The 10,687-nt window shown below is 42.1% G+C and overlaps 1 long non-coding RNA gene across 1 annotated transcript; it reads left to right on the plus strand.

Moving 5' to 3' along the window:
* Positions 1 to 1,266: 1,266 nt before the first annotated feature.
* Positions 1,267 to 8,831, plus strand: LOC117089499. Its single transcript, XR_004439638.1, has 3 exons — positions 1,267 to 3,194; positions 5,786 to 6,117; positions 7,888 to 8,831. It is a non-coding gene; the product is annotated as an uncharacterized LOC117089499 (long non-coding RNA).
* The last annotated feature ends 1,856 nt before the right edge of the window (positions 8,832 to 10,687 follow it).

Here is a 10,687-nt window from a genome sequence, read left to right on the forward strand (position 1 = left end):
AACATCATCAGAAGTTTCCTAGTTACATGGAACAATTCAGACACATTAAGAAAAGCCAACAGAATTAAGTTAAACTAGAAGAAAACACTCATTTTCCAGGCCTTCAAGATAAACATTTTACTGTCAGGTTATAACGACAGAGTTAGAGCTGGAGAAAAAAGTTAAGGAATAATAAAAAAGTTGAAGGAGAGAGAGATCATCTCAGTCCTTCTCAAGAAGAAAAAGAACAGGAGGCAATGATGTTATGACCTGCAAATCACATGTCCCTAGATACAGCCAAAGTCGAACTTCTGAGAAATAGATCTGAGAAGCTTCAGTAGGAAAAGTTTACCTTGATAAGTGAAATCACCAATCTGAATAAAGACAGCATTTTCAGCCTGAAACTAGGGACATTAAATGAATGTCAGGAAGAAATGTGGCAGAAATAGAAATTGTGTACAGTTTAGAAAATGGCTGCTAAAGAAACAGATTTTAGAGTTAAAAATAAAAATCTCTTGTAATTTTTGCTAAGAGCAGATCAATAATTTGAGAAAACCTTGCTATTCTAGCATAGGCGACCAAAATTTAATTTTGTGTTAGTGTATTTTTAATATCAAAGCTCAATCCTTAGAAAAACTTACAAATAATTCCCTTCCAATTGTAACCAACATGATCAAAAAAAATTCCTTTTATAAATTCATTCTTCACAACCCTTACCATGATTTACTCAGACACTCGATGATACGCCTAGCTTTTTTGCTTTGTCCTCTACTTCCTCTTTCTTAAATAACCAGTCATTTGATGTTAGGACAAAAATATGCCACTCGAGATTCTTTCTCATATAAAATTATTCTTTTCCTCTTAAAATTCCTTACCAAAAACATGTCTTCACTGTCAAAGTCACCAATAGCCTCCACATTGCCAAATCCAATGATCAATTTCTAATAAGAATTCTTACCTTATTTAATCTGTAAAGGCATTTAACAGAATCTCCTTCTTGAAATTTTTTTTTTTTTTTTTGAGACGGAGTCTTGCTCTATGGCCCAGGCTGGACTGCAGTGGCCGGATCTCAGCTCACTGCAAGCTCCGCCTCCCGGGTTCACGCCATTCTCCTGCCTCAGCCTCCCGAGTAGCTGGGACTACAGGCGCCCGCCACCTTGCCCGGCTAGTTTTTTGTATTTTTTAGTAGAGACGGGGTTTCACCATGTTAGCCAGGGTGGTCTCGATTTCCTGACCTTGTGATCCGCCCGTCTCGGCCTCCCAAAGTGCTGGGATTACAGGCTTGAGCCACCGTGCCAGGCCGAAATATTTTCTTTACTTTGCTTCCAAAAGTCTGCCCTTCGCTTTCTTTCCTTACCTTACTAAAAGCCCCTTCTCAGTTTGTTTTGCTGGTTGCTTCTCTTGTTCTCAGTCTCTAAATGTTGGAATGCTCTAGGACTCAGTTTTATCATCTCTTCTCTATCTACTTTCTTTCCCTATGTGATCTTACCCATCTTATTGTTAAATATCATCTGTACTGATTATTTCAAAATTATCTAGTCCCAGACTCTCAACTGAGTTTTAAATCTGTATTTTCAAATACCTGCCAGACAACTCTACTTGAACGACTACTAGGTATCTCAAGCATTTGAACACGGTCATCCACCTTGATCTAATTGACATCTATAGAACACTTTATCCAACAAATGCAGAATACATGTTGAAGGTTAATCTCCTTAGCAAACAAAGAACTTTTATAAATCAAGGGAAAAAATACCAACAACCCAATAGTAAAATAACCAGAGGAGAGATGGTTCACAGAAAAAAAAAATCTTTAATACCACTCAAAAAAATGCTAATTAAAATCACACGGAGATACTACTTACCTATCAGATTGGCAAAATTCAAAACTGGATAAAACATTCCCTTGGCAAGGCTGTAAGGGGACAAAATTGCTGGTGGTAGAACAGAATAAAAGCTCTGTAGTGGGGAATCTGGCCATATATAACAAAATTACAAATGCACTTGTCATCCTATTCTGTAATTCCACCATTACTAGGCAAGGAAAGGCTGGACACTTTGCTGCATGATTTATAGCAAAGTTTGGCAAATTTCAGCCAGTGGGCCAAATCCAGTTTGCTGCCTGGATAAATAAAGCTTATTAGAATTCAGCCATGTCCATTCATTTCCATAAGGTCTGTGGCTGCTCTCTCTGTACACAGTAGAATTGTGTAGCTTCAAAACACACCATAGAGCTTGAAAGCCTAAAATCTTTACTATCTGTCCCTACACACACACACACTCTCTCTCACCTACCCCTTCTTTAGAGTGAATTCCTAATTTCTAAATCTCGTTTCTAAGTCTCCCCCCGATACTAAGACCAGCTGGGGTCAGCAGTGCCATCTGGGCAGGGTGCCCCAACTTAGAACTGATCCTGTATTGTATCCAGTTGGCAGAAGCTTCTACCTTACAGTTTTGTAATTTGCCATCCAAAGCCTGAGACTGGCCAGTGGGCTGGCAGTGGGCCTAGTTTCTGTTTTTCCCCTTGTTTGAGGTCCACCAGAGACCAGAGACTCATGCCTACGGGGTAGTTCCAGGATTCTATGGCCAGCCCTCGTTCCAGGAAGGCAATTTGATGAGTTGATTACTCTTACTGACCAAAATCACATGTTGATTTTGTGTGACTCTCATGTCAGACACAAGGCAAGTTGAGAGCTCTGGGCCACTAACTGTCCATAGTTAACCCTTGGACTCAAGTCGTAGCTGTCTCATGTCAGCATTCTGGCTGCCGTGTTGCCTCCCGTCTAGAGCATTCAAGTCTGACACGGTGGTAGCAGTCACCCTTTACCCTGTGCATACTTCATCACTTGCACTCAGGGAGGTCTCCCCACCCCCTCTGCTGGCTCTAGAGCACATGTCAGGCAGGTCTGTAGGGATGGCTGTCCCTTTCTCTTCTGAAGGTATTCAAGACCACTGCTCCACAGCTGGCCCTTTCAATTGGTGTCCTTCTTGCCTACCATCGATGTGGTGATGTCAGTGTGGTACCACTTCAATACAAATAGGTTCTGAAGAGCCCTGGCATTGCAACTAGTAACAATATTGGTAACTTTTCCTTGCAGTGGGAGACAGGAAATTAGCCAGGAATAACATTTGACAATATAGAAAAAACACAAAAAGATAGTATCTGGACACTATGAAGAATCTTCATTTGCACTTACTGGACAATAGCCCAATGTGTAAGTACCTCTTTTCTATCCATTACACTAAATCTTCATCGATAAATCACTATGCTTCAAATGGGTTCCAGGATTTTGCAGAATAGTTTAAAGCCAAATGGCCTATGAGGGCAGTGGCCCTGCAAAGAATATTTGTCTGGAGCTCCACACATCCTAGGGGCTGCCCTGCATCCAACTTTTTGAAATCTATTCTACAGATATTTCCAGACATATATGTAATGATATACTTCAAGATTATTTATTATAGCTTTGTAATAGCAAAAGATAAGACAACAACTGAGGGCTCCTAGTGGAATAAATTATGGTACGTCCATACAATGGAACATTATGCAACTGAGAGACAAAAGGAATAGGAAATATCTTTACAAATGTATATGGTAAGATCTCCAGGATACATAGTAAGGTGAAAAAAGCAAGGCATGGAACAGTATATAAAATATCTTCCCTTTTTGTAAGGTTGTGAGAAACAGGGTATTTCTCTCATTGGGAAATAAACATTTGAGCAAGAAACAATGGAAGACAAATCAGGAAACTGAGAAAAATGGTTACCTATAGGGGACAAGGCATAATAAACTGAATGGGAATAGGGATGAGGACAAGACTGGTCATTGTATATTTCATAGATCACCTTCATTTTTGAATGATGTATCTCAAAAAATCATTTAGAACTTTTATTTTTAAAGAAAAATATATTCTTTGCTCTATTGATATACCATTGTAGAAATCGGTCCTAAGGTAATAACCAGAATATACATTGCAGCAATTTTCAGCTTTAAATTTTTCATTTGAAAACAGACAAGCTGGGACTGGTGGCCCATGCCTGTAATCCCAACACTTTGGGAGGCCAAGTGAGAGGATCTCTTTTTTTTTTTTTTCGAGACGGAGTCTCGCTCTGTCGCCCAGGCTGGAGTGCAGTGGCCAGATCTCAGCTCACTGCAAGCTCCACCCCCAGGTTTACGCCATTCTCCTGCCTCAGCCTTCCGAGTAGCTGGGACTACAGGCGCCCGCCACCTCGCCCAGCTAGTTTTTTGTATTTTTTAGTAGAGACGGGGTTTCACCGTGTTAGCCAAGATGGTCTCGATCTCCTGACCTTGTGATCTGCCCATCTCAGCCTCCCAAAGAAGTGAGAGGATCTCTTGAGGCCAGGCATTCAAGACCAGCCTGGGCAACACAGTAAGACCCTATCTCTAAAAAAAAAAAATTTAGCCAGGCATAGTGGCATGCACCTGTAGTCCCAGCTACTTGGGAGGCTGAGGCAGGAAGATCACTTGAGCCTAGGAATTTTATGTTATAATGAGCTATGATTGCACCACTGCACTCCATCCAGCCTGGGTGACAGAGCAAGATTCTGTCTCAAAAAACAAACAAACAAAACAGACTTAAAAAAAAAAATGGGTACTATATATTATAGTCAGTAAATTTATATTTTAAAGTTCATTTGATGAGTTTGGAAAATATTTATGAAATAATGTGTAAAAAACACTGAGTACAAAACTTTATCTGGAATGACACTAATTTTTTAAGACACCAAAATATTTTAAATGTTTTGCTCTGGATGATGTATTTATGGATATTTTTTCTTTTTAAAACTCTTCTGTGCTGAACAAATTTTCAAAAATGAACCTGTTACTTTTATATTTATTTTTTGAATTACTTAATAATTATTACTTTTCTAGACAATAGATCCCCAGCTCAAATAGTAGTTAACTATTGTTTTGGGTCTTAAATAAAAAAAGATTGATTTTGTCCTGTTTAGTAATGAGTACCTGATGTTTAAAAAAATGAACATCCTTTTTATTCGTACAGATGAGAGAAAATATTCCATAGAAATGGAACATTTTAGTACTTAAAGACACTGGGGTATTATTAGTAAGAAGAAATAGTGAATAAATATGGGCCTAGAAGAATAACATTTTTCTCCCTATCATCTGTTCTTTAGGCAAGTGATAATGTTATACTAACATAGGCTTCTGACTTCTGATAATTCCCACAGTCAGCCTTCTCTGGTCCTCCCGAATCACACCAAACTCCACGGATTTGGCACAAAACCAATCATGTCTGGCTTACTACAAATCCATCCTGTCCAGCTCCACGAACTTGGCCAGAGGGCAGTTTCAGAGTTTCTCTTTTCCCACCCTTTCTCTTCCACTGCCCTTAGCATGTGGTTCCGACTCCAGGGAGAAGGCTGAGGCCTCTGGATATGCTTCCTCAGTAACTCCTTGTCCCTGCCTTGACATGCCCATATTGTTTCAAGCTCACCCTTCAACCCATCCATTTCTACCACATTTCCTCTCTTTAGCACCAGTGGCCTACTTCTCTGCTCTATCATACGCACAAATATTCCTTGGAAGGAAAAGCCTCCATCTGAGCTTACCGACACCATTCTATTCTTCTCCTCTTTAATTGTCAACTCTTGTACAAGAAGAGACTCCTGCCTCCTCTTCCTGGCCATTGCCTCTCTGCTTAGCACATGACAGCCGTGGCACAACTTAACTGCAAGGGAAGCTCAGGAATGTGGTCTTCCTGTGTGCCCAGGAAGAGGAAGAAGAAATGAAATTGAGTTTAACACATAGCATTTGTCTCCACCGCAGGACTTAAGACATTTTATTTGGATATTCAAGGAAGACATCGCCCAGGAGGCTGAAGGGCTTGAGGCTGTTTGAGAAACAGAAGAAAGAGAAACCCATGCAGCTAACAGACCCAGTCACTAAGTCACAATTCCAACTCCTCAGGGCAGAAAATCTAATGACCCATCTGGGTTCTGGCTTCGATCTGCTGTGGCCAGGTTAAGGAGCAGAGATCACATGGTGATTGGACCACCTCTTCCAGTGCTGTGAGTCCTCTCACAGAGAGGAGTAAGCGGAAAAAGAATGATTGGCACCTCAGGAGTGCACACCAAGCCAATCTGCAGATCATAGGAAAGGTGACCTGAAGTTTATTTTATGAACTGCTTAATTATCCAGGCACTTGCAGGAAAGTAAAAGTTGCAAAGTAAAGTTACATAACAGAGTAAAATCCTAAAAGGTAGTTCTACACACACACACATGCACGCACGCACACACACACACACACACAGAATGCATGGAAAATATGTGGAAAGTGTTTCCTCAAACAATGAATGACTTTTAAACTAATACCTCTCTTCTAGATTGTTTAAGAAATGAGATACTCTTAGGTTGAATCCCTTTTCACCCTCAGATCAAAATGACAATGTCAATAGGCCAAAACCAGAGACTAAACTCAGCTCCAGACGTTTTGTGGGAATGAGAAGTAATGGATTCACCTGAATCTTGGGGAAGTCAACCTGTATTCCATGGGCAACTCTGGGCCCAGGGTTGGGCAGATAGTAAAGTGACATTTTGGGTTCAGCTTGCTTCAGGGCAGTGGTAAAACTAAAGTCTTTAAAAGCTGATTTCCAAAAGATCTTTTGCCTAAAGGCAGTAGTCAAGTAGTTTTGGGACATAGTCTCTTTTGCCTTGACTTTCTATTTCTATTAGTGAATTAACAGTTGATGTTTATATCATTCATTGGAATATTACTGTCATCCATATAATTGTGTGTGTCTGTGTCATGAAATTTGGACTTTATGCACACAATGATGTGCATCATATAAATCACCAGGAAGGTACGTTAAGCTAAGTACTGCTAGGGATTTGTTACACCGTTCCTTTTGAAAGGACACCATCTGAATATGAGATTCTGTTGCTGCAACTATAAATTAATATGTATGATGCAAGCATTGCAAAGTGTTTTTTAAAGAAATTATTACTTGTGTTTTCATTGTTTGCTTTAATGGTTTCTGCTAATGGCATTTCAGAAGTTGAATGTAACAGAAACATGAAATGCCTGTTTATACAGTGGATAGTCGTGATAGATGCTGACCGGATTTGGCATACTCTTGTGATTTCATATGGCTTAATATTAAAGAGACAGGTTTTATAGGGCCCCAATGCAAGCTGATCTAGGCCATGAGTGAAGTTAACAAGCTTTAATTAAGCGTCACATGTGAAACTACTTCTGTTCTTAACACCGAGAGGACTCCAAAAGGATAAAATATGGCATTCTCAATATTCATGGTAAATGATGTGAGAGGACCAAAGATTTATATGTGAGAAAATTTAAAGCAGTTATTGATAAGAGTAAAAATCGTGAACAAACTAAATGTCCAGCAATAGAGAAATGGTTAAAAAACTATGGTACATAAAATTTGCAAAATATGTATCCTCATGGACAATCATCTTTTCCAAAAACATTTAATGACATGGGGGAAAATTTCCCAATATAATGGAAGTGAAACAAGACATGGCATATAGAGAGAGAGAATGCATAGAATATATGTGGAAAGTGTTTCCTCAAACAGTGAATGATTTTTAAACTAATACATCTCTTCCAGATTGTTTAGGAAATGAAATACTCTTAGATTGAATCCCCTTTTCACCCTCAGATCAAAAGGGCAGTGTCTATAGGCCAAAACCAGAGATTAGATTCAGCTCCAGACCTTTGGTGGGAAAGAGAAGTAACGGATTCACTCGAGTTTGCTGTGGACTCCTCCACCATCTCCCACCCAGGGATTAGAGAGAAGCAAAGAAAGTCACATAGGTTTATCAATTTTCCTAAGTCAAAGCTAAGAAACTGTAATACAACTCAGGGAGAAGTAAATGAATCCTCACAAAGCTCAGGTATATACTTTCAGAACTTATTTTGAAGAAAACAGCATCAGAACTCACCCTTATCCAGACCCTTTCGAGCTCAACTCCCAGCCGCAAACTAGAGGCCTCCTTCACTGAGCCCGTGCTCGCTGCTGCCCCTGATGGCGTCAACAGAAACTGCAAGGAGGCCAGTGGCCACGGAGAATCCACAGGTCGTGGAATTGAGCACGTCGTCGTGAGCTATTTCTGCAGGAGTGAGTGGTGGTGTGCCCAAGGGAAAGGAAGAGGTTGGGGACACCAAGGGGAGAAGGCAGAAGTGGGAATAAATAGGGTATAAGCGAGGGCCGCCTAGCACAGCGCTGAGGGCTTAGCCAGTGTTTCATACTCGCGCATTAGAGTCACCTGAATCCCTAAAAGAAACACAGATGGCTCCACCCCACTTTAGATTAATTGAGTCAGCTGTGGGGCCTGCGCTCCTCAGAGCCCTAGTACAGGAGAGAGCAGTGCGGTACAAGTTCAGTAAGTCAGGAATGCGGCTAATCAGCTCCTGCCGCCTCCCCGATTCAGCTTCCTGACAGCCCCTGGGGGATTGATTCAAGGCCTTTCCATCCTCTTTCACGGTGCTGTATATGTCTGCTTCAGCAAAGGGGCCGGTGGGGAGGCTGGCCTCCCGTCCTACCTTCAGTGAACGACGGCAGCCCCTCACCTGTAGGCCACTGAACACAGAGGGACATCGAGGACCAGTGGAAGTCCCAACTTTCCTCTTCCCCTAAGGTGGCTTGAGACATGCTCTGGGGACAGAAATAAGAAGGGACTCCCACAGGGCCCACACTGACTTTGAAGTGGAAGACTCGGGATGGGGCTCAGAAGAAAGAAATATGCATTGTTGTTGTTTTTAATATTGTAATAGATACAATAAAATATAACTTGTATACATTCTATTGTCTGTATATCATGATGTTTTGAGTTCTTAAAAACCCATAAGAATGATACAATGGACAGTGGGGACTCCGGGGGGGGGGGGGGGGATACAAGGCTACAAATTGGGTATAATGTATACTGGTCGAGTAATGAGTGCACCAAAATCTCACAAATCATCACTGAAGAATTTACTCAGCTGGGCGCGGTGGCTCACGCCTGTAATCCCAATACTTTGGGGGGCCGAGGAGGATGGATCACCTGAGGTCAGGAGTTCGAGACCAGCCTGGCCAACATGGGGAAACCCTGTCTCTACTAAAAATACAAAAATAAACAGGGCGTAGTGACAGCGTGCCTGTAATCCCAACTGCTTGGGAGACTGAGGCAGGAGAATCGCTCAAACCCAGGAGGCGGAGGTTGCAGTGAGCCGAGATCACACCACTGCACTCCAGCCTGGGCAACAGAGCCAGACTCTGTCTCAAAAAAGAAAAAAAAAAAAAAGTAACCAAATACCTCCTGTTCCCCAAAAACCTATGGAATTTTTTTTTAAAAAGAAAAGAGGAACGAATGCTGTCCAATTGCTTTATTTGGGGGGGGGAGAGATAGATAAAAAAAAAAGTTCCTGTACTATTAAAAAAACAACAATAACCACACGGGATTCAAACAAAAAAAATCCTTCTGAGCTACAGACAGACTACTATCTATGGCTAGCCCATTCTTCCGGAAAGCAAAGGACTCAGCTGGGAGCATGCCTTTGATATGCAAACTAGCCACTCCAGAGCTACACCTCCTTCATCTGGCCCATACATCCCAGGAGACAGTATTCCTTGGCTTTAGTCACCCCAGGGCCAGGTACTGGGCAACCAGGGACCACTCCTATAGTTTAGAGCCCACCAAAATTATTCAAATTAGCCAATTCTAAACAGTTTAGCCTGCCCTGCCCTGCCCTGCCTTTCCCAGGAAACCCCTGTAAAAGCCCTGGCCGAGACTTTCCCCTTGCCCCAGCTTTCTGCCCCTTAATCATCCCATGTGGCTTCCCCATGTGACCCTGCAGGAGTGCCATGCTTCCTGTTTCTAGAATCTGTGAATACAATAAACTGTTGTTTTCCTGAGCCTCTCCTGTGTCCTCTTGTAGCCACATCTGACTGACCATCACATAAAAGAACACAGAACAAAATATACATGTAATATGTAACCAGGCATTTTTAAGAGATTGGAAGGAAATGTTCATTATCTTGCAGTGAGATTTTAGATTATTTTATTTTCTCTTTATGCTTCTCTTTCTCAAATTGTCTGCAATGAACGTGTATTATTTTTCTATTATTATTATTTTGAGATGGATTCTTGCTCTGTCCCCCAGGCTGGAGTGCAGTGGCACTATCTCAGCTCACTGTAACCTCTGTCTCCTGGGTTCAAGCGATTCTCCAGCCTCAGCCTCCTGAGTAGCTGGAATTACAGGAGTGCACCACCACACCTAGGTAATTTTTGTATTTTTTTTAGTGGCAACCTGGTCTTAAATTCCTGACCTCAGGTGATCCGCCTGCCTTGGTCTCCCAAAGTGTTAGGTGATTTGTTTTTCTAAAGACCAGCAGAGCAGGCACAAAAGAACCAGCGAGTAGGCAAGGGTAGGAGCAAAACTGCAAATTTATTTTTGGTCACCTAGCTTCAGGGGAAGAAGGTGGGTAGGGAGAGGTCTGTCCGCCTCCTGTAAAGGAGGCAGACAGAGTCCCCCGGTGGGGCTCTCGGGCGGGGTTCCTGATACAGTCCCGACATCCTGACAGGAGTGGGGCTGGGAAGTCCGCGCGGGACGCGGCCCAGAGTGGCTTTTCTAGGAGTGGGAGGGCAATAGGCGGGGCACGGGCCTCTCCGGGGCGTTCCGCAGGTGCGACCAGGTAAATCTTGGTCTCTTCGGATTGACGTCACCTG

This window comes from Trachypithecus francoisi, unplaced genomic scaffold (assembly GCF_009764315.1).
Source record: "Trachypithecus francoisi isolate TF-2019V2 unplaced genomic scaffold, Tfra_2.0 Lachesis_group11, whole genome shotgun sequence".
Taxonomy (NCBI): Eukaryota; Metazoa; Chordata; class Mammalia; order Primates; family Cercopithecidae; genus Trachypithecus; species Trachypithecus francoisi.